The sequence below is a fragment of the Phyllobates terribilis genome, unplaced genomic scaffold (assembly GCF_046119375.1).
Source record: "Phyllobates terribilis strain yellow unplaced genomic scaffold, ASM4611937v1 Scaffold_7__3_contigs__length_470593459, whole genome shotgun sequence".
Taxonomy (NCBI): Eukaryota; Metazoa; Chordata; class Amphibia; order Anura; family Dendrobatidae; genus Phyllobates; species Phyllobates terribilis.
The window spans coordinates 204,950,709-204,978,138 of record NW_027362767.1 but is presented as its reverse complement, the minus strand read 5'-3'; positions in this window follow the sequence as shown (position 1 = coordinate 204,978,138).

The following is a 27,430-nucleotide window of genomic DNA, read 5'->3' as shown; positions in this document are numbered from 1 at the left end:
TATACTGAGCGCTGTATATATAATGTACTGATAGTACAGGGGTGTACTCACTTATACTGAGCTCTGTATATATAATGTACTGATAATACAGGGGGTGTACTCACTTATACTGAGCACTGTATATATAATGTACTGATAATACAGGGGGGTGTACTCACTTATACTGAGCACTGTATATATAATGTACTGATAATACAGGGGGGTGTACTCACTTATACTGAGCCCTGTATATATAATGTACTGATAAAACAGGGGTGTACTCACTTATACTGAGCACTGTATATATAATGTACTGATAATACAGGGGTGTATTCACTTACACTGAGCACTGTATATATAATGTACTGATAATACAGGGGTGTACTCACTTATACTGAGCCCTGTATATATAATGTACTGATAATACAGGGGTGTACTCATTTATACTGAGCTCTGTATATATAATGTACTGATAATACAGGGGTGTTCTCACTTATACTGAGCGCTGTATATATAATGTACTGATAATACAGGGGTGTACTCACTTATACTGAGCGCTGTATATATAATGTACTGATAGTACAGGGGTGTACTCACTTATACTGAGCTCTGTATATATAATGTACTGATAATACAGGGGGTGTACTCACTTATACTGAGCACTGTATATATAATGTACTGATAATACAGGGGGGTGTACTCACTTATACTGAGCCCTGTATATATAATGTACTGATAATACAGGGGTGTACTCACTTATACTGAGCACTGTATATATCATGCACTGATAATACAGGGGTGTACTCACTCATACTGAGCACTGTATATATAATGTACTGATAATACAGGGGTGTACTCACTCATACTGAGCACTGTATGTATAATGTACTGATAATACAGGGGTGTACTCACTTATACTGAGCACTGTATATATAATGTACTGATAATACAGGGGGGTGTTCTCACTTATACTGAGCGCTGTATATATAATGTACTGATAATACAGGGGTGTACTCACTTATACTCAGCCCTGTATATATAATGTACTGATAATACAGGGGTGTACTCACTTATACTGAGTGCTGTATATATAATGTGCTGATAATACAGGGGTGTTCTCACTTATACTGAGAGCTGTATATATAATGTACTGATAATACAGGGGTGTACTCACTTACACTGAGCACTATATATATAATGTACTGATAATACAGGGGTGTACTCACTTATACTGAGCCCTGTATATATAATGTACTGATAATACAGGGGTGTACTCACTTATACTGAGCGCTGTATATATAATGTGCTGATAATACAGGGGTGTACTCACTTATACTGAGCGCTGCATATATAATGTACTGATAATACAGGGGTGTACTCACTTATACTGAGCACTGTATATATAATGTACTGATAATACAGGGGTGTACTCACTTATGCTGAGCCCTGTATATATAATATACTGATAATACAGGGGTGTACTCACTTATACTGAGTGCTGTATATATAATGTACTGACAATACAGGGGTGTACTCACTTATACTGAGCGCTGTATATATAATGTGCTGATAATACAGGGGGTGTACTCACTTATACTGAGCACTGTATATATAATGTACTGATAATACAGGGGTGTACTCACTTATACTGAGCACTGTATATATAATGTACTGATAATACAGGGGTGTACTCACTTATACTGAGTGCTGTATATATAATGTACTGACAATACAGGGGTGTACTCACTTATACTGAGCGCTGTATATATAATGTACTGATAATACAGGGGTGTACTCACTTATACTGAGCACTGTATATATAATGTACTGATAATACAGGGGTGTACTCACTTATACTGAGCACTGTATATATAATGTACTGATAATACAGGGGTGTACTCACTTATACTGAGTGCTGTATATATAATGTGCTGATAATACAGGGGGTGTACTCACTTATACTGAGCACTGTATATATAATGTACTGATAATACAGGGGTGTACTCACTTATACTGAGTGCTGTATATATAATGTACTGACAATACAGGGGTGTACTCACTTATACTGAGCGCTGTATATATAATGTGCTGATAATACAGGGGGTGTACTCACTTATACTGAGCACTGTATATATAATGTACTGATAATACAGGGGTGTACTCACTTATACTGAGCACTGTATATATAATGTACTGATAATACAGGGGTGTACTCACTTATACTCAGCCCTGTATATATAATGTACTGATAATACAGGGGGGTGTTCTCACTTATACTGAGCGCTGTATATATAATGTACTGATAATACAGGGGTGTACTCACTTATACTGAGCCCTGTATATATAATATACTGATAATACAGGGGTGTACTCACTTATACTGAGCACTGTATATATAATGTACTGATAATACAGTGGTGTACTCACTTATACTGAGCGCTGTATATATAATGTACTGATAATACAGGGGTGTACTCACTTACACTGAGCACTGTATATATAATGTACTGATAATACAGGGGTGTATTCACTTACACTGAGCGCTGTATATATATAATGTACTGATAATACAGGGGTGTACTCACTTATACTGAGCCCTGTATATATAATGTACTGATAATACAGGGGTGTACTCATTTATACTGAGCTCTGTATATATAATGTACTGATAATACAGAGGTGTTCTCACTTATACTGAGCGCTGTATATATAATGTACTGATAATACAGGGGTGTACTCACTTATACTGAGCGCTGTATATATAATGTACTGATAGTACAGGGGTGTACTCACTTATACTGAGCTCTGTATATATAATGTACTGATAATACAGGGGGTGTACTCACTTATACTGAGCACTGTATATATAATGTACTGATAATACAGGGGGGTGTACTCACTTATACTGAGCACTGTATATATAATGTACTGATAATACAGGGGGGTGTACTCACTTATACTGAGCCCTGTATATATAATGTACTGATAAAACAGGGGTGTACTCACTTATACTGAGCACTGTATATATAATGTACTGATAATACAGGGGTGTACTCACTCATACTGAGCACTGTATATATAATGTACTGATAATACAGGGGTGTACTCACTCATACTGAGCACTGTATATATAATGTACTGATAATACAGGGGTGTACTCACTTATACTGAGCACTGTATATATAATGTACTGATAATACAGGGGTGTACTCACTCATACTGAGCACTGTATATATAATGTACTGATAATACAGGGGTGTTCTCACTTATACTGAGCACTGTATATATAATGTACTGATAATACAGGGGTGTACTCACTTATACTGAGCGCTGTATATATAATGTACTGATAATATAGGGGTGTACTCACTTATACTGAGCTCTGTATATATAATGTATTGATAATACAGGGGTGTACTCAGTTATTCTGAGTTCTGTATATCTAATGTACTGATAATACAGGGGTGTACTCACTTATACTGAGCTCTGTATATATAATGTACTGATAATACAGGGGTGTACTCACTTATACTGATCTCTGTATATATAATGTACTGATAATACAGGGGTGTACTCACTTATACTGAGCCCTGTATATATAATGTACTGATAATACAGGGGTGTACTCACTTATACTGAGCGCTGTATATATAATGTACTGAAAATACAGGGGTGTACTCACTTATACTGAGCCCTGTATATACAGTGCCTACAAGTAGTATTCAACCCCCTGCAGATTTAGCTGGTTGACACATGCGGAATTAACTTGGCATTGTGACATTTGTACTGTAGATCAGCCTGGAAGTGGGAAATGCACTGCAGCAAATTATTATTATTTTTTTTTTTACACGTTAAAAGTTAATTCAGAGTGTCATTTATTATTCAACCCCTCAAACCACAAGAATTCTGTTTGGTCCCCCAAAAGTATTAAGAAGTAGTTCAGGCACCAAGAATAATGAGCTTCACATGTGTGGATTAAAGATCTCTTTTGCCAGCCTTTTCTGACTATTTAAGACTCTCCCCAAACTTGTGAACAGCACTCAGACATGGTCAACATGGGAAAGACAAAGGAGCATTCCAAGGCCATCAGAGACAAGATCGTGGAGGGTCACAAGGCTGGCAAGGGGTACAAAACCCTTTCCAAGGAGTTGGGCCTACCTGTCTCCACTGTTGGGAGCATCATCCGTAAGTGGAAGGCTTATGGAACTACTGTTAGCCTTCCACGGCCAGGACAGCCTTTGAAAGTGTCCTCCTGTGCCGAGGCCAGGCTTGTCCGAAGAGTCAAGGCTAACCCAAGGACAACAAGGAAGGAGCTCCGGGAAGATCTCATGGCAGTGGGGACATTGGTTTCAGTTAATGCCATAAGTAACGTACTCCACCGCAATGGTCTCCGTTCCAGACGAGCCCGTAAGGTACCTTTACTTTCAAAGCGTCATGTCAAGGCTCGTCTACAGTTTGCTCATGATCACTTGGAGGACTCTGAGACAGACTGGTTCAAGGTTCTATGGTCTGATGAGACCAAGATCGAGATCTTTGGTGCCAACCACACACGTGACGTTTGGAGACTGGATGGCACTGCATACGACCCCAAGAATACCATCCCTACAGTCAAGCATGGTGGTGGCAGCATCATGCTGTGGGGCTGTTTCTCTGCCAAGGGGCCTGGCCATCTGGTCCGCATCCATGGGAAGATGGATAGCTCGGCCTACCTGGAGATTTTGTCCAAGAACCTCCGCTCCTCCATCAAGGATCTTAAGATGGGTCGTAATTTCATCTTCCAACAAGACAACGACCCAAAGCACACAGCCAAGAAAACCAAGGCCTGGTTCAAGAGGGAAATAGTCAAGGTGTTGGAGTGGCCTAGTCAGTCTCCTGACCTTAACCCAATTGAAAACTTGTGGAAGGAGCTCAAGAATAAAGTCCACATGAGACACCCAAAGAACCTAGATAACTTGGAGAAGATCTGCATGGAGGAGTGGGCCAAGATAACTCCACAGACCTGTGCCGGCCTGATCAGGTCTTATAAAAGACGATTATTAGCTGTAATTGCAAACAAGGGTTATTCCACAAAATATTAAACATAGGGGTTGTATAATAATTGACCCACACTTTTATGTTTAAAATTTAATAAAATTCAACTGAGCAACATAACTTTTTGGTTTGTAAGATTTATGCTTCTGTTCATAAAACCTACTCTCGTTTGCAGTTTGAAGGCTCTAACTTATTTGCATCTTATCAAACAAGCTAAATCTGCAGGGGGTTGAATACTACTTGTAGGCACTGTATAATGTACTGATAATACAGGGGTGTACTCACTTATGCTGAGCTCTGTACATATAATGTACTGATAATACAGGGGGGTGTACTCACTTAAACTGAACGCTGTAAATATAATGTACTGATAATACAGGGGTGTACTCACTTATACTGAGCGCTGTATATATAATGTACTGATAATACAGGGGGGTGTACTCACTTTTGCTGAGCGCTGTATATATAATGTACTGATAATACAGGGGTGTACTCACTTTTGCTGAATGCTGTATTTATAATGTACTGATAATACAGGGGGGTGTACTCACTTTTGCTGAGCACTGTATATATAATGTACTGATAATACATGGGGTGTACTCACTTATGCTGAGCACTGTATATATAATGTACTGATAATACAGGGGTGTACTCACTTATGCTGAGTGCTGTATATATAATGTACTGATAATACAGGGGTGTACTCACTTATACTGAGCGCTGTATATATAAAGTACTGATAATACATGGGTGTACTCACTTATACTGAGCGCTGTATATATAAAGTACTGATAATACAGGGATGTACTCACTTATACTGAGCACTGTATATATAATGTACTGATAATACAGGGGTGTACTCACTTATGCTGAGTGCTGTATATATAATGTACTGATAATACAGGGGTGTACTCACTTATACTGAGCGCTGTATATATAAAGTACTGATAATACATGGGTGTACTCACTTATACTGAGCACTGTATATATAATGTACTGATAATACAGGGGTGTACTCACTTATGCTGAGTGCTGTATATATAATGTACTGATAATACAGGGGTGTACTCACTTATACTGAGCGCTGTATATATAAAGTACTGATAATACATGGGTGTACTCACTTATACTGAGCACTGTATATATAATGTACTGATAATACAGGGGTGTACTCACTTATGCTGAGTGCTGTATATATAATGTACTGATAATACAGGGGTGTACTCACTTATGCTGAATGCTGTATATATAATGTACTGATAATACAGGGGTGTACTCACTCATACTGAGCTCTGCATATATAATGTACTGATAATACAGGGGTGTACTCAATTATACTGAGCTCTGTATATATAATGTACTGATAATACAGGGGTGTACTCACTTATACTGAGAGTTGTATATATAATGTACTTATAATACAGGGGTGTACTCACTTATACTGTGCGCTGTGTATATAATGTATTTATATAGAGGGGTGTACTCACTTATACTGAACTCTGTATATATAATGTACTGATAATACAGGGGGTGTACTCACTTATACTGAGAGCTGTATATATAATGTACTTATAATACAGGGGTGTACTCACTTATACTGTGCGCTGCATATATAATGTACTTATAATAGAGGGGTGTACTCACTTATACTGAACTCTGTATATATAATGTATTGATAATACAAGGGGTGTACTCACTTATACTGAGCACTGTATATATAATGTACTGATAATACAGGGGTGTACTCACTTATACTGAGCCCTGTATATATAATGTACTGATAATACAGGGATGTACTCACTTATACTGAGCACTGTATATATAATGTACTGATAATACAGAGGTGTACTCACTTATACTGAGCACTGTATATATAATGTACTGATAATACAGAGGTGTACTCACTTATACTGAGCCCTGTATATATAATGTACTGATAATACAGGGGGGTGTACTCACTCATACTGAGCACTGTATATATAATGTACTGATAATACAGGGGGTGTACTCACTTATACTGAGCGCTGTATATATAATGTACTGATAATACAGAGGTGTACTCACTTATACTGAGCCCTGTATATATAATGTACTGATAATACAGGGGGGTGTACTCACTTATACTGAGCGCTGTATATATAATGTACTGATAATACAGGGGTGTACTCACTTATACTGAGCGCTGTATATATAATGTACTGATAATACAGGGGTGTACTCACTTATACTGAGCACTGTATATATAATGTACTGATAATACAGGGATGTACTCACTTATACTGAGCGCTGTATATATAATGTACTGATAATACAGGGGTGTACTCACTTATGCTGAGCGCTGTATATATAATGTACTGATAATACAGGGGTGTACTCACTTATACTGAGGCCTGTATATATAATGTACTGATAATACAGGGGTGTACTCACTTATACTGAGCGCTGTTTATATAATGTACTGATAATACAGGGATGTACTCACTTATACTGAGCGCTGTATATATAATGTACTGATAATACAGGGGTGTACTCACTTATGCTGAGCGCTGTATGTATAATGTACTGATAATATAGGGATGTACTCACTTATACTGAGCGCTGTATATATAATGTACTGATAATACAGGGGTGTACTCACTTATACTGAGCGCTGTATATATAATGTACTGATAATACAGGGATGTACTCACTTATACTGAGCACTGTATATATAATGTACTGATAATACAGGGGTGTACTCACTTATACTGAGCACTGTATATATAATGTACTGATAATACAGGGGTGTACTCACTTATACTGAGCACTGTATATATAATGTACTGATAATACAGGGGTGTACTCACTTATACTGAGCACTGTATATATAATGTACTGATAATACAGGGGTGTACTCACTTATACTGAGCCCTGTATATATAATGTACTGATAATATAGGGATGTACTCACTTATACTGAGCGCTGTATATATAATGTACTGATAATACAGTGGTGTACTCACTTATACTGAGCCCTGTATATATAATGTACTGATAATACAGGGGTGTACTCACTTATACTGAGCCCTGTATATATAATGTACTGATAATATAGGGATGTACTCACTTATACTGAGCGCTGTATATATAATGTACTGATAATACAGTGGTGTACTCACTTATACTGAGCTCTGTATATATAATGTACTGATAATACAGGGATGTACTCACTTATACTGAGCCCTGTATATATAATGTACTGATAATATAGGGATATACTCACTTATACTGAGCGCTGTATATATAATGTACTGATAATACAGGGGTGTACTCACTTATACTGAGCTCTGTATATATAATGTACTGATAATACAGGGATGTACTCACTTATACTGAGCGCTGTATATATAATGTACTGATAATACAGTGGTGTACTAACTTATGCTGAGTGCTGTATATATAATGTACTGATAATACAGGGGTGTACTCACTTATGCTGAGTTGTGTATATATAATGTACTGATAATACAGGGGTGTACTCACTTATACTGAGCACAGTATATATAATGTACTGATAATACAGGGGTGTACTCACTTATACTGAGTTCTGTATATATAATGTACTGATAATACAGGGGTGTACTCACTTATACTGAGCACAGTATATATAATGTACTGATAATACAGGGGTGTACTCACTTATACTGAGTTCTGTATATATAATGTACAGATAATACAGGGGGGTGTACTCACTTATACTGAGCTCTGTATATATAATGTACTGATAATACAGGGGGTGTACTCACTTATACTCAGCCCTGTATATATAACGTACTGAAAATACAGGGGGGTGTACTCACTTATACTGAGCGCTGTATATATAATGTGCTGATAATACAGGGGGTGTACTCACTTATACTGAGCACTGTATATATAATGTACTGATAATACAGGGGTGTACTCACTTATACTGAGTGCTGTATATATAATGTACTGACAATACAGGGGTGTACTCACTTATACTGAGCGCTGTATATATAATGTGCTGATAATACAGGGGGTGTACTCACTTATACTGAGCACTGTATATATAATGTACTGATAATACAGGGGTGTACTCACTTATACTGAGCACTGTATATATAATGTACTGATAATACAGGGGTGTACTCACTTATACTCAGCCCTGTATATATAATGTACTGATAATACAGGGGGGTGTTCTCACTTATACTGAGCGCTGTATATATAATGTACTGATAATACAGGGGTGTACTCACTTATACTGAGCCCTGTATATATAATATACTGATAATACAGGGGTGTACTCACTTATACTGAGCACTGTATATATAATGTACTGATAATACAGTGGTGTACTCACTTATACTGAGCGCTGTATATATAATGTACTGATAATACAGGGGTGTACTCACTTACACTGAGCACTGTATATATAATGTACTGATAATACAGGGGTGTATTCACTTACACTGAGCGCTGTATATATATAATGTACTGATAATACAGGGGTGTACTCACTTATACTGAGCCCTGTATATATAATGTACTGATAATACAGGGGTGTACTCATTTATACTGAGCTCTGTATATATAATGTACTGATAATACAGAGGTGTTCTCACTTATACTGAGCGCTGTATATATAATGTACTGATAATACAGGGGTGTACTCACTTATACTGAGCGCTGTATATATAATGTACTGATAGTACAGGGGTGTACTCACTTATACTGAGCTCTGTATATATAATGTACTGATAATACAGGGGGTGTACTCACTTATACTGAGCACTGTATATATAATGTACTGATAATACAGGGGGGTGTACTCACTTATACTGAGCACTGTATATATAATGTACTGATAATACAGGGGGGTGTACTCACTTATACTGAGCCCTGTATATATAATGTACTGATAAAACAGGGGTGTACTCACTTATACTGAGCACTGTATATATAATGTACTGATAATACAGGGGTGTACTCACTCATACTGAGCACTGTATATATAATGTACTGATAATACAGGGGTGTACTCACTCATACTGAGCACTGTATATATAATGTACTGATAATACAGGGGTGTACTCACTTATACTGAGCACTGTATATATAATGTACTGATAATACAGGGGTGTACTCACTCATACTGAGCACTGTATATATAATGTACTGATAATACAGGGGTGTTCTCACTTATACTGAGCACTGTATATATAATGTACTGATAATACAGGGGTGTACTCACTTATACTGAGCGCTGTATATATAATGTACTGATAATATAGGGGTGTACTCACTTATACTGAGCTCTGTATATATAATGTATTGATAATACAGGGGTGTACTCAGTTATTCTGAGTTCTGTATATCTAATGTACTGATAATACAGGGGTGTACTCACTTATACTGAGCTCTGTATATATAATGTACTGATAATACAGGGGTGTACTCACTTATACTGATCTCTGTATATATAATGTACTGATAATACAGGGGTGTACTCACTTATACTGAGCCCTGTATATATAATGTACTGATAATACAGGGGTGTACTCACTTATACTGAGCGCTGTATATATAATGTACTGAAAATACAGGGGTGTACTCACTTATACTGAGCCCTGTATATACAGTGCCTACAAGTAGTATTCAACCCCCTGCAGATTTAGCTGGTTGACACATGCGGAATTAACTTGGCATTGTGACATTTGTACTGTAGATCAGCCTGGAAGTGGGAAATGCACTGCAGCAAATTATTATTATTTTTTTTTTTACACGTTAAAAGTTAATTCAGAGTGTCATTTATTATTCAACCCCTCAAACCACAAGAATTCTGTTTGGTCCCCCAAAAGTATTAAGAAGTAGTTCAGGCACCAAGAATAATGAGCTTCACATGTGTGGATTAAAGATCTCTTTTGCCAGCCTTTTCTGACTATTTAAGACTCTCCCCAAACTTGTGAACAGCACTCAGACATGGTCAACATGGGAAAGACAAAGGAGCATTCCAAGGCCATCAGAGACAAGATCGTGGAGGGTCACAAGGCTGGCAAGGGGTACAAAACCCTTTCCAAGGAGTTGGGCCTACCTGTCTCCACTGTTGGGAGCATCATCCGTAAGTGGAAGGCTTATGGAACTACTGTTAGCCTTCCACGGCCAGGACAGCCTTTGAAAGTGTCCTCCTGTGCCGAGGCCAGGCTTGTCCGAAGAGTCAAGGCTAACCCAAGGACAACAAGGAAGGAGCTCCGGGAAGATCTCATGGCAGTGGGGACATTGGTTTCAGTTAATGCCATAAGTAACGTACTCCACCGCAATGGTCTCCGTTCCAGACGAGCCCGTAAGGTACCTTTACTTTCAAAGCGTCATGTCAAGGCTCGTCTACAGTTTGCTCATGATCACTTGGAGGACTCTGAGACAGACTGGTTCAAGGTTCTATGGTCTGATGAGACCAAGATCGAGATCTTTGGTGCCAACCACACACGTGACGTTTGGAGACTGGATGGCACTGCATACGACCCCAAGAATACCATCCCTACAGTCAAGCATGGTGGTGGCAGCATCATGCTGTGGGGCTGTTTCTCTGCCAAGGGGCCTGGCCATCTGGTCCGCATCCATGGGAAGATGGATAGCTCGGCCTACCTGGAGATTTTGTCCAAGAACCTCCGCTCCTCCATCAAGGATCTTAAGATGGGTCGTAATTTCATCTTCCAACAAGACAACGACCCAAAGCACACAGCCAAGAAAACCAAGGCCTGGTTCAAGAGGGAAATAGTCAAGGTGTTGGAGTGGCCTAGTCAGTCTCCTGACCTTAACCCAATTGAAAACTTGTGGAAGGAGCTCAAGAATAAAGTCCACATGAGACACCCAAAGAACCTAGATAACTTGGAGAAGATCTGCATGGAGGAGTGGGCCAAGATAACTCCACAGACCTGTGCCGGCCTGATCAGGTCTTATAAAAGACGATTATTAGCTGTAATTGCAAACAAGGGTTATTCCACAAAATATTAAACATAGGGGTTGTATAATAATTGACCCACACTTTTATGTTTAAAATTTAATAAAATTCAACTGAGCAACATAACTTTTTGGTTTGTAAGATTTATGCTTCTGTTCATAAAACCTACTCTCGTTTGCAGTTTGAAGGCTCTAACTTATTTGCATCTTATCAAACAAGCTAAATCTGCAGGGGGTTGAATACTACTTGTAGGCACTGTATAATGTACTGATAATACAGGGGTGTACTCACTTATGCTGAGCTCTGTACATATAATGTACTGATAATACAGGGGGGTGTACTCACTTAAACTGAACGCTGTAAATATAATGTACTGATAATACAGGGGTGTACTCACTTATACTGAGCGCTGTATATATAATGTACTGATAATACAGGGGGGTGTACTCACTTTTGCTGAGCGCTGTATATATAATGTACTGATAATACAGGGGTGTACTCACTTTTGCTGAATGCTGTATTTATAATGTACTGATAATACAGGGGGGTGTACTCACTTTTGCTGAGCACTGTATATATAATGTACTGATAATACATGGGGTGTACTCACTTATGCTGAGCACTGTATATATAATGTACTGATAATACAGGGGTGTACTCACTTATGCTGAGTGCTGTATATATAATGTACTGATAATACAGGGGTGTACTCACTTATACTGAGCGCTGTATATATAAAGTACTGATAATACATGGGTGTACTCACTTATACTGAGCGCTGTATATATAAAGTACTGATAATACAGGGATGTACTCACTTATACTGAGCACTGTATATATAATGTACTGATAATACAGGGGTGTACTCACTTATGCTGAGTGCTGTATATATAATGTACTGATAATACAGGGGTGTACTCACTTATACTGAGCGCTGTATATATAAAGTACTGATAATACATGGGTGTACTCACTTATACTGAGCACTGTATATATAATGTACTGATAATACAGGGGTGTACTCACTTATGCTGAGTGCTGTATATATAATGTACTGATAATACAGGGGTGTACTCACTTATACTGAGCGCTGTATATATAAAGTACTGATAATACATGGGTGTACTCACTTATACTGAGCACTGTATATATAATGTACTGATAATACAGGGGTGTACTCACTTATGCTGAGTGCTGTATATATAATGTACTGATAATACAGGGGTGTACTCACTTATGCTGAATGCTGTATATATAATGTACTGATAATACAGGGGTGTACTCACTCATACTGAGCTCTGCATATATAATGTACTGATAATACAGGGGTGTACTCAATTATACTGAGCTCTGTATATATAATGTACTGATAATACAGGGGTGTACTCACTTATACTGAGAGTTGTATATATAATGTACTTATAATACAGGGGTGTACTCACTTATACTGTGCGCTGTGTATATAATGTATTTATATAGAGGGGTGTACTCACTTATACTGAACTCTGTATATATAATGTACTGATAATACAGGGGGTGTACTCACTTATACTGAGAGCTGTATATATAATGTACTTATAATACAGGGGTGTACTCACTTATACTGTGCGCTGCATATATAATGTACTTATAATAGAGGGGTGTACTCACTTATACTGAACTCTGTATATATAATGTATTGATAATACAAGGGGTGTACTCACTTATACTGAGCACTGTATATATAATGTACTGATAATACAGGGGTGTACTCACTTATACTGAGCCCTGTATATATAATGTACTGATAATACAGGGATGTACTCACTTATACTGAGCACTGTATATATAATGTACTGATAATACAGAGGTGTACTCACTTATACTGAGCACTGTATATATAATGTACTGATAATACAGAGGTGTACTCACTTATACTGAGCCCTGTATATATAATGTACTGATAATACAGGGGGGTGTACTCACTCATACTGAGCACTGTATATATAATGTACTGATAATACAGGGGGTGTACTCACTTATACTGAGCGCTGTATATATAATGTACTGATAATACAGAGGTGTACTCACTTATACTGAGCCCTGTATATATAATGTACTGATAATACAGGGGGGTGTACTCACTTATACTGAGCGCTGTATATATAATGTACTGATAATACAGGGGTGTACTCACTTATACTGAGCGCTGTATATATAATGTACTGATAATACAGGGGTGTACTCACTTATACTGAGCACTGTATATATAATGTACTGATAATACAGGGATGTACTCACTTATACTGAGCGCTGTATATATAATGTACTGATAATACAGGGGTGTACTCACTTATGCTGAGCGCTGTATATATAATGTACTGATAATACAGGGGTGTACTCACTTATACTGAGGCCTGTATATATAATGTACTGATAATACAGGGGTGTACTCACTTATACTGAGCGCTGTTTATATAATGTACTGATAATACAGGGATGTACTCACTTATACTGAGCGCTGTATATATAATGTACTGATAATACAGGGGTGTACTCACTTATGCTGAGCGCTGTATGTATAATGTACTGATAATATAGGGATGTACTCACTTATACTGAGCGCTGTATATATAATGTACTGATAATACAGGGGTGTACTCACTTATACTGAGCGCTGTATATATAATGTACTGATAATACAGGGATGTACTCACTTATACTGAGCACTGTATATATAATGTACTGATAATACAGGGGTGTACTCACTTATACTGAGCACTGTATATATAATGTACTGATAATACAGGGGTGTACTCACTTATACTGAGCACTGTATATATAATGTACTGATAATACAGGGGTGTACTCACTTATACTGAGCACTGTATATATAATGTACTGATAATACAGGGGTGTACTCACTTATACTGAGCCCTGTATATATAATGTACTGATAATATAGGGATGTACTCACTTATACTGAGCGCTGTATATATAATGTACTGATAATACAGTGGTGTACTCACTTATACTGAGCCCTGTATATATAATGTACTGATAATACAGGGGTGTACTCACTTATACTGAGCCCTGTATATATAATGTACTGATAATATAGGGATGTACTCACTTATACTGAGCGCTGTATATATAATGTACTGATAATACAGTGGTGTACTCACTTATACTGAGCTCTGTATATATAATGTACTGATAATACAGGGATGTACTCACTTATACTGAGCCCTGTATATATAATGTACTGATAATATAGGGATATACTCACTTATACTGAGCGCTGTATATATAATGTACTGATAATACAGGGGTGTACTCACTTATACTGAGCTCTGTATATATAATGTACTGATAATACAGGGATGTACTCACTTATACTGAGCGCTGTATATATAATGTACTGATAATACAGTGGTGTACTAACTTATGCTGAGTGCTGTATATATAATGTACTGATAATACAGGGGTGTACTCACTTATGCTGAGTTGTGTATATATAATGTACTGATAATACAGGGGTGTACTCACTTATACTGAGCACAGTATATATAATGTACTGATAATACAGGGGTGTACTCACTTATACTGAGTTCTGTATATATAATGTACTGATAATACAGGGGTGTACTCACTTATACTGAGCACAGTATATATAATGTACTGATAATACAGGGGTGTACTCACTTATACTGAGTTCTGTATATATAATGTACAGATAATACAGGGGGGTGTACTCACTTATACTGAGCTCTGTATATATAATGTACTGATAATACAGGGGGTGTACTCACTTATACTCAGCCCTGTATATATAACGTACTGAAAATACAGGGGGGTGTACTCACTTATACTGAGCGCTGTATATATAATGTGCTGATAATACAGGGGTGTACTCACTTATACTGAGCACTGTATATATAATGTACTGATAATACAGGGGTGTACTCACTTATACTGAGCCCTGTATATATAATGTACTGATAATACAGGGGTGTACTCACTTATACTGAGCCCAGTATATATAATGTACTGATAATACAGGGGTGTACTCACTTATACTGAGCGCTGTATATATAATGTACTGATAATACAGGGGTGTACTCACTTATACTGAGCACTGTATATATAATGTACTGATAATACAGGGGTGTACTCACTTATACTGAGCACTGTATATATAATGTACTGATAATACAGGGGTGTACTCACTTATACTGAGCACTGTATATATAATGTACTGATAATACAGGGGTGTACTCACTTATACTGAGCACTGTATATATAATGTACTGATAATACAGGGATGTACTCACTTATACTGAGCACTGTATATATAATGTACTGATAATACAGGGGTGTACTCACTTATACTGAGCCCTGTATATATAATGTACTTATAATACAGGGGTGTAGTCACTTATATTGAGCGCTGTATATATAATGTACTGATAATACAGGGGTGTACTCACTTATACTGAGCCCTGTATATATAATGTACTTATAATACAGGGGTGTAGTCACTTATATTGAGCACTGTATATATAATGTACTGATAATACAGGGGTGTAGTCACTTATACTGAGCGCTGTATATATAATGTACTGATAATACAGGGGTGTACTCACTTATACTGAGCGCTGTATATATAATGTACTGATAATACAGGGGTGTACTCACTTATGCTGAGCGCTGTATATATAATGTACTGATAATACTGGGGTGTACTCACTTATACTGAGCTCTGTATATATAATGTACTGATAATACAGGGGTGTACTCACTTATACTGAGCGCTGTATATATAATGTACTGATAATACAGGGGTGTACTCACTCATACTGAGCTCTGTATATATAATGTACTGATAATACAGGGGTGTACTCACTTATACTGAGCTCTGTATATATAATGTACTGATAATACAGGGGTGTACTCACTTATACTGAGCTCTGTATATATAATGTACTGATAAAACAGGGGTGTACTCACTTATACTGAGCTCTGTATATATAATGTACTGATAATACAGGGGGTGTACTCACTTATACTGAGCGCTGTATATATAATGTACTGATAATACAGGAGTGTACTCACTTATACTGAGCTCTGTATATATAATGTACTGATAATACAGGGGTGTACTCACTTATACTGAGCTCTGTATATATAATGTACTGATAATACAGGGGGTGTACTCACTTATACTGAGCGCTGTATATATAATGTACTGATAATACAGGGGTGTACTCACTTATACTGAGTGCTGTATATATAATGTACTAATAATACAGGGGTGTACTCACTTATACTCAGCCCTGTATATATAATGTACTGATAATACAGGGGTGTACTCACTTATACTGAGCACTGTATATATAATGTACTAATAATACAGGGGTGTACTCACTTACACTGAGTTCTTTATATATAATGTACTGATAATACAGGGGTGTACTCACTTATACTCAGCCCTGTATATATAATGTACTGATAATACAGGGGTGTACTCACTTATACTGAGCACTGTATATATAATGTACTAATAATACAGGGGTGTACTCACTTATACTGAGCGCTGTATATATAATGTACTGATAATACAGGGGGTGTACTCACTTATACTGAGTTCTGTATATATAATGTACTGATAATACAGGGGTGTACTCACTTATACTGAGCCCTGTATATATAATGTACTGATAATACAGGGGTGTACTCACTTATACTGAGCACTGTATATATAATGTACTGATAATAGGGGGGTGTACTCACTTATACTGAGCGCTGTATATATATTGTACTGATAATACAGGGGGTGTACTCACTTATACTGAGCACTGTATATATAATGTACTGATAATACAGGGGGGGTGTACTCACTTATACTGAGCACTGTATATATAATGTACTGATAATACAGGGGTGTACTCACTTATACTGAGCGCTGTATATATAATGTACTGATAATACAGGGGTGTACTCACTTATACTGAGCGCTGTATAGATAATGTACTGATAATACAGGGATGTACTCACTTATACTGAGCACTGTATATATAATGTACTGATAATACAGGGGTGTACTCACTTATACTGAGCGCTGTATATATATTGTACTGATAATACAGGGGTGTACTCACTTATACTGAGCGCTGTATATATAATGTACTGATAATACAGGGGTGTACTCACTTATACTGAGCGCTGTATATATAATGTACTGATAATACAGGGGTGTTCTCACTTATACTGAGCCCTGTATATATAATGTACTGATAATACAGGGGTGTACTCACTTATACTGAGCGCTGAATATATATTGTACTGATATTACAGGGGTGTACTCACTTATACTGAGCGCTGTATATATAATGTACTGATAATACAGGGGTGTACTCACTTATACTGAGCGCTGTATATATAATGTACTGATAATACAGGGGTGTACTCACTTATACTGAGCGCTGTATATATAATATACTGATAATACAGGGGTGTACTCACTTATACTGAGCACTGTATATATAATGTACTGATAATGCAGGGGTGTACTCACTTATACTGAGCCCTGTGTATATAATGTACTGATAATACAGGGGTGTTCTCACTTATACTGAGCGCTGTATATATAATGTACTGATAATAGGGGGGTCTACTCACTTATATTGAGCTCTGTATATATAATGTACTGATAATACAGGGGTGTACTCACTTATACTGAGCGCTGTATATATAATGTACTGATAATACAGGGGTGTACTCACTTATACTGAGCCCTGTATATATAATGTACTGATAATACAGGGGTGTACTCACTTATACTGAGTGCTGTATATATAATGTACTGATAATACAGGGGTGTACTCACTTATACTGAGCGCTGTATATATAATGTACTGATAATACAGGGGGTGTACTCACTTATACTGAGCGCTGAATATATATTGTACTGATAATACAGGGGTGTACTCACTTATACTGAGTGCTGTATATATAATGTACTGATAATGCAGGGGTGTACTCACTTATACTGAGCCCTGTATATATAATGTACTGATAATACAGGGGTGTTCTCACTTATACTGAGCGCTGTATATATAATGTACTGATAATAGGGGGGTGTACTCACTTATACTGAGCTCTGTATATATAATGTACTGATAATACAGGGGTGTTCTCACTTATACTGAGCCCTGTATATATAATGTACTGATAATAGGGGGGTGTACTCACTTATACTGAGCACTGTATATATAATGTACTGATAATACAGGGGTGTACTCACTTATACTGAGCCCTGTATATATAATGTACTGATAATACAGGCTGTGTACTCACTTATACTGAGCACTGTATATATAATGTACTGATAATACAGGGGGTGTACTCACTTATACTGAGCGCTGTATATATAATGTACTGATAATACAGGGGTGTACTCACTTATACTGAGCGCTGTATATATAATGTACTGATAATACAGGGGTGTACTCACTTATACTGAGCGCTGTATATATAATGTACTGATAATACAGGGGTGTACTCACTTATACTGAGCTCTGTATATATAATGTACTGATAATACAGGGATGTACTCACTTATACTGAGCGCTGTATATATAATGTACTGATAATACAGGGGTGTACTCACTTATACTGAGCACTGTATATATAATGTACTGATAATACAGGCTGTGTACTCACTTATACTGAGCACTGTATATATAATGTACTGATAATACAGGGGTGTACTCACTTATACTGAGCGCTGTATATATAATGTACTGATAATACAGGGGTGTACTCACTTATACTGAGCTCTGTATATATAATGTACTGATAATACAGGGATGTACTCACTTATACTGAGCGCTGTATATATAATGTACTGATAATACAGGGGTGTACTCACTTATACTGAGCACTGTATATATAATGTACTGATAATACAGGGGTGTACTCACATATACTGAGCGCTGTATATATAATGTACTGATAATAGGGGGGTGTACTCACTTATACTGAGCCCTGTATATATAATGTACTGATAATACAGGGGTGTACTCACTTATACTGAGCTCTGTATATATAATGTACTGATAATACAGGGGTGTACTCACTTATACTGAGCGCTGTATATATAATGTACTGATAATACAGGGGTGTACTCACTTATACTGAGCGCTGTATATATAATGTACTGATAATACAGGGGTGTACTCACTTATACTGAGCACTGTATATATAATGTACTGATAATGCAGGGGTGTACTCACTTATACTGAGCCCTGTATATATAATGTACTGATAATACAGGGGTGTTCTCACTTATACTGAGCGCTGTATATATAATGTACTGATAATAGGGGGGTGTACTCACTTATACTGATCTCTGTATATATAATGTACTGATAATACAGGGGTGTACTCACTTATACTGAGCGCTGTATATATAATGTACTGATAATACAGGGGTGTACTCACTTATACTGAGCCCTGTATATATAATGTACTGATAATACAGGGGTGTACTCACTTATACTGAGTGCTGTATATATAATGTACTGATAATACAGGGGTGTACTCACTTATACTGAGCGCTGTATATATAATGTACTGATAATACAGGGGGTGTACTCACTTATACTGAGCGCTGAATATATATTGTACTGATAATACAGGGGTGTACTCACTTATACTGAGCCCTGTATATATAATGTACTGATAATACAGGGGTGTACTCACTTATACTGAGCGCTGTATATATAATGTACTGATAATACAGGGGTGTACTCACTTATACTGAGCGCTGTATATATAATGTACTGATAATACAGGGGTGTACTCACTTATACTGAGCACTGTATATATAATATACTGATAATACAGGGGTGTACTCACTTATACTGAGCGCTGTATATATAATGTACTGATAATACAGGGGGTGTTCTCACTTATACTGAGCGCTGAATATATATTGTACTGATAATACAGGGGTGTACTCACTTATACTGAGCCCTGTATATATAATGTACTGATAATACAGGGGTGTACTCACTTATACTGAGCGCTGTATATATAATGTACTGATAATACAGGGGTGTACTCACTTATACTGAGCGCTGTATATATAATGTACTGATAATACAGGGGTGTACTCACTTATACTGAGCTCTGTATATATAATGTACTGATAATACAGGGATGTACTCACTTATACTGAGCGCTGTATATATAATGTACTGATAATACAGGGGTGTACTCACTTATACTGAGCACTGTATATATAATGTACTGATAATACAGGGGTGTACTCACTTATACTGAGCACTGTATATATAATATACTGATAATACAGGGGTGTACTCACTTATACTGAGCGCTGTATATATAATGTACTGATAATACAGGGGGTGTACTCACTTATACTGAGCGCTGAATATATATTGTACTGATAATACAGGGGTGTACTCACTTATACTGAGCCCTGTATATATAATGTACTGATAATACAGGGGTGTACTCACTTATACTGAGCGCTGTATATATAATGTACTGATAATACAGGGGTGTACTCACTTATACTGAGCGCTGTATATATAATGTACTGATAATACAGGGGTGTACTCACTTATACTGAGCTCTGTATATATAATGTACTGATAATACAGGGATGTACTCACTTATACTGAGCGCTGTATATATAATGTACTGATAATACAGGGGTGTACTCACTTATACTGAGCACTGTATATATAATGTACTGATAATACAGGGGTGTACTCACTTATACTGAGCTCTGTATATATAATGTACTGATAATACAGGGATGTACTCACTTATACTGAGTGCTGTATATATAATGTACTGATAATACAGGGGTGTACTCACTTATACTGAGCTCTGTATATATAATGTACTGATAATACAGGGATGTACTCACTTATACTGAGCGCTGTATATATAATGTACTGATAATACAGGGGTGTACTCACTTATACTGAGCACTGTATATATAATGTACTGATAATACAGGGGTGTACTCACTTATACTGAGCTCTGTATATATAATGTACTGATAATACAGGGATGTACTCACTTATACTGAGCGCTGTATATATAATGTACTGATAATACAGGGGTGTACTCACTTATACTGAGCACTGTATATATAATGTACAGATAATACAGGGGTGTACTCACTTATACTGAGCGCTGTATATATAATGTACTGATAATACAGGGGTGTACTCACTTATACTGAGCACTGTATATATAATGTACTGATAATACAGGGGTGTACTCACTTATACTGAGCCCTGTATATATAATGTACTGATAATACAGGGGTGTACTCACTTATACTGAGCTCTGTATATATAATGTACTGATAATACAGGGGTGTACTCACTTATACTGAGCACTGTATATATAATGTAATGATAATACAGGGGTGTACTCACTTATACTGAGCACTGTATATATAATGTACTGATAATAGGGGGGTGTACTCACTTATACTGAGCCCTGTATATATAATGTACTGATAATAGGGGGGTGTACTCACTTATACTGAGCTCAGTATATATAATGTACTGATAATACAGGGGTGTACTCACTTATACTGAGCGCTGTATATATAATGTACTGATAATACAGGGGTGTACTCACTTATACTGAGCCCTGTATATATAATGTACTGATAATAGGGGGGTGTACTCACTTATACTGAACGCTGTATATATAATGTACTGATAATACAGGGGTGTACTCACTTATACTGAGCGCTGTATATATAATGTACTGATAATAGGGGGGTGTACTCACTTATACTGAGCGCTGTATATATAATGTACTGATAATACAGGGGTGTACTCACTTATACTGAGCCCTGTATATATAATGTACTGATAATAGGGGGGTGTACTCACTTATACTGAGCGCTGTATATATAATGTACTGATAATAGGGGGGTATACTCACTTATACTGAGCGCTGTATATATAATGTACTGATAATAGGGGGGTGTACTCACTTATACTGAGCCCTGTATATATAATGTACTGATAATAGGGGGGTGTACTCACTTATACTGAGCGCTGTATATATAATGGTCCCACACTGAGCGTGCTCAGTCCATCGAGGCATCGGGTAGAAACACACGTCCCCGGTTCTATTATAGATACAATGTTCCTCTCCATCGATCCTGTGTGTTGGAGATGTAGACGTCATGGGGCAATTTTTGCTCTATCTTTTGGTCCTGCCCAGTTCTACAACCCTTCTCGGCTGATGGTAAAAGCATAATTCGGCTCGTCACTGGTTACACTTCAGAGATGGCTCCTAAACTGTTTCTCCTTCAGCTCTGCGAGACTCCTGCTTCCTCCTTTAAACGTCCATTCTTAAGATTCTTGGTGATGGCTGCCAGAGCCTGAATTCTTCTACTTTCAAAGACAACAAATCCACCTAATATGTCCCTCTGGATTTCCAAGGACAGTGACTTAATGTATATGGAGGACCTGACGGCTTCTCTTTACAACAGATATGATGCCTTTTACAAAACATGGTACAAGTGGATTTAGTTTCAGCGCTGCACAGAATATGGAAACCTAGCGCTCTCAGGTGCCTCTCCCTGACTTAACCTCTTAATTGTTATTGATTGGTTGCATATTACAGTCCCCTTACCACTCCATCCCCCGCATTATTTTTTCTCCTTCCTCTCTCATCTCTCTCTCTTGCTTCTAATTTTTATTATTATTTTTTTATTATTATTATTTTATTATTCACTGTTGGGGGCAGGAGATTAGGAAAAATATAACTTCTTGTCTCACTGTCTCCTCTTTTTCCTACCAGAAGAGATGGCAGAAGAATTTCCCACCCACCCGTTTGTTTGACGCCCAAAAAATAATGTGTTGTGTATTCTATTAGGCCATGTAGTTTTGGTTCATGCGCTAATAATGAGGGTCCATGCCATATCCAGAAGTGATGTAATATGATGTTTTATTTCATTGCTGTAAGTGATGGTTTGCAATGTTTTTTAATAATAAAAAATAAAAAAAGGATAGAAGGATGAGGGCCAGATAGCAGGTGATAGTAAAAGTCCCATCAGGCGAGCAGTATGAATACCGCGGAGCCTGGTGACAGAGGTGACACATGTCCGGGTAGAGATGTCACAGGCTGAAGGCCACAGTTAGCTGGTGAAGGTCCTTCTGTACTGGTCCAGCAGTGATGGTGGATCTGCTGGACTTCAGGGCGCTGGATGCGGAGGTGTCCTGTCTTTTAGATGGTTTTAGGGCAACAGTGACAACATGCAAAAGCACGAGCAGCCCTGGACAATCCACGCCGGCAGGATGATAAGATCCGGCGGAAGATGGAACCTATGAGAAGAGAAGGAAATATAATGTAAGTGATGGGACTCCATATTACATGATGCTACTGTGCGGTCACTGTGGCCGGACGGCAGAGGAATCTTATCATACGGAGGTCAGGGGTCATTGTCAGCCATCATACATGTGACAATCCCATTACTGACAGATGACATCTGCTCCACATGAATTATTCTCACTGACATCATACAACATGGAGCTGATTCTCACACTTACCTCGTCTCTTTTTCCCCTTTTCTACATTTTCTGATTTTTCTTGCTCTTTACTCAGATTTACTGCAGATTTTCCTTCTTCCTGAGCTGGAAATTCTGATCAGAGAGTTAAAAAAAACCTCATTAATGATATATTCTTATGGGATCTGCTTTGTATCTTTCCTGTATATAGTAAAATTGCTGTAGTCCTGACTCCTAGAGTTCTGGTAATCTGGTATTATATCATAATAGGGCATAATAAGTCCTATATACCACACAAGACCTCATCTGAGGGGCATTAGATGTGTCACTAATATAGAGCAGTGAGCGCCCTGTGTGCCGCCATGTGGTGCACCCCTAATGAGCGATATTCTACTATAGGAGATTAGGTCTCATTATGATAACGGAGGTAACTGGATGCTACAAAGAAATTCACAGAATCCATGAACAAAAAACTGTTGTACAAAAATAGGGAAATAGGGACAAAGTACAGGTTCATGGTCAACATAATTGGGATCCATGAAACATGGATGACATAGGAGACCTATTGCAGAACAACCATGTGGAAATGTTTGAGCCTTGAAGTCAACACTCACATTGTTGGTGCTGTAGACATGTACATACCTGATATTGGGGACGAGGGTGGCAAGATGGTAATATCATCATCTGTATTAGTTACAGGAACCGATTCTTCCTCCCTGTTCAGAAAAAAAAAAACGTGTAAATCACAAGTAATGACAGTATAAAAGCGGCTGTCTCACTATAAGAACAACGACTATAAGGCCTAATAGGACATATGACTGTCGTGGTGGGGAAGGTCTACTGCTCAAAACGACCTTTTATAGAGCGGAGCAGAAAACAACCACCAAGAATATCTGGCATGTAATACTACATCTCTCCTACATCATGGGCAGCATTAAAAATGCATGACCGGCCGCATTTATGGGCTGTAAGCACCAGAGGTTTCTAAAGCCAAAAGCACAATAGCCGCTAACCATGGGGCAGTGAATGCTGCATTTGATATTACGGTTTTTATGTCCTTTGTTTGGTGTTGTGCACATGTATCAGCCTGGAGCTCCCAGTAATGACCCCATAATCTACTCACATTTTTGAGGTGTTTGTGTTGGAGGCCGGGGTAAACTCTGGAGGGGACGTGGGATCCTCATCGCTCATCATCCCGGTAGTGTTGGTACAGAGCTAAATGAGGACAATAATAAGGTTTGAATTATTTATTTTTCCTTTTAGAGGTCTTTTTTTTTACATGTTTTAGATTTATTGATCACATACTTACTTTATAAAGCCGTTCAGAAGATGGTGTAATTTTTAGGGAGAAAAAGCTCTCATTGTTCTCCCTTGTGCGCTCCTCATCCTCTGCGACCAGATGGTTGATTTTATCAGAGTGATCTACAAGACATAGGTAATGAAGTATTATTAGAGGTTCTCAGTATAACAAAATCACCATTTATCACTACATTACTGGATGTTACAACATAAATCACAGAATGCATTAACAAAAACTCCTGTATAAAATTAGGGAAATAGGGACACAGTACAGGTTCATGGTCAACATAATTGGGATCCATGAAACATGGATGACATAGGAGACCTATTGCAGAACAACAATGTGGAAATGTTTGAGCCTTGAAGTCAACACTCACATCGTTAGTGCTGTAGACATGTACATACCTGATACTGGGGATGAGGGTGGCAAGATGGTAATATCATCATCTGTATTAGTTACAGGAATAGATTCTTCCTGCCTGTTTCAAAGAAGAAAAACGTGTAAATCACAAGTAAACGCAGTATAAAAGCGGCTGTCTCACTATAAGAACAACGACTATAAGGCCTAATAGGACATATGACTGTCGTGGTGGGGAAGGTCTACTGCTCAAAACGACCTTTTATAGAGCGGAGCAGAAAACAACCACCAAGAATATCTGGCATTCAATACTACATCTCTCCTACACCATGGGCAGCATTAAAAATGCATGGCCAGCCGCATTTATGGGCTGTAAGCACCAGAGGTTTCTAAAGCCAAAAGCACAATAGCCGCTAATCATGGGGCAGTGAATGCTGCATTTAAAATTATGGTATTTATGTCCTATATTTGGTCTGGTGCACATCTATCAGCTTAGAGCGCCACGTAATGACTCCTTAATCTACTCACATTTCTGAGATGTTTGTGCTTGATGCTGGGGTAGACTCTGGAGGGGACTTGGCATCCTCATTGTTCATCATCCCTGTTGTGATGGTACAGAGCTAAATGCAGACAACAACAAGTTATTATTTTTTTTTTTTACTTTTAAAGGGGTTATTTCTGAATATCTTGGGTTTATTGATCACATACGCACTTTAGGAAGCCTTTCAGAAGATGATGTGAAATTTAGGAAGTCAAAGCTGTCACTGTCCTCACTTGTGCCCTCCTTATCCTCTGAGACCAGATGGTTATTTATATCAGAGTGATCTGCAAGACATACGTAAAGAAGGATCATTAGAGGTTGTCAGTATAATACAGTTACCATTTATCACTAATATTAATGGGAACCAATGATCACATATTGGGAAAGACGAGACAAACAGTCGCTTAGTCTAGATGACGTCTCATTTTGCTTACTGATAAGGAAGCTGGTGTCCATGTCTGACTCAAGCTGAGGAATGTACTCTGGCTTCTGACTTAGAATGTTGTCAAAGTCCAAGTCACTAAGGAATGGATGACCCTTGATCTCAAATGCTCCTCCTGGAAAAAGAAAAACAAAAGTGATGTGGATATTTTCAGAGATTTCTCCATATCTGAAGAGTTTATCTTAATCTGAACTCATGATATAACTGAGCCGATATGAAGGAAATAGACTGAAAGTCTTATTATGGAGAACTAGAAATGGAC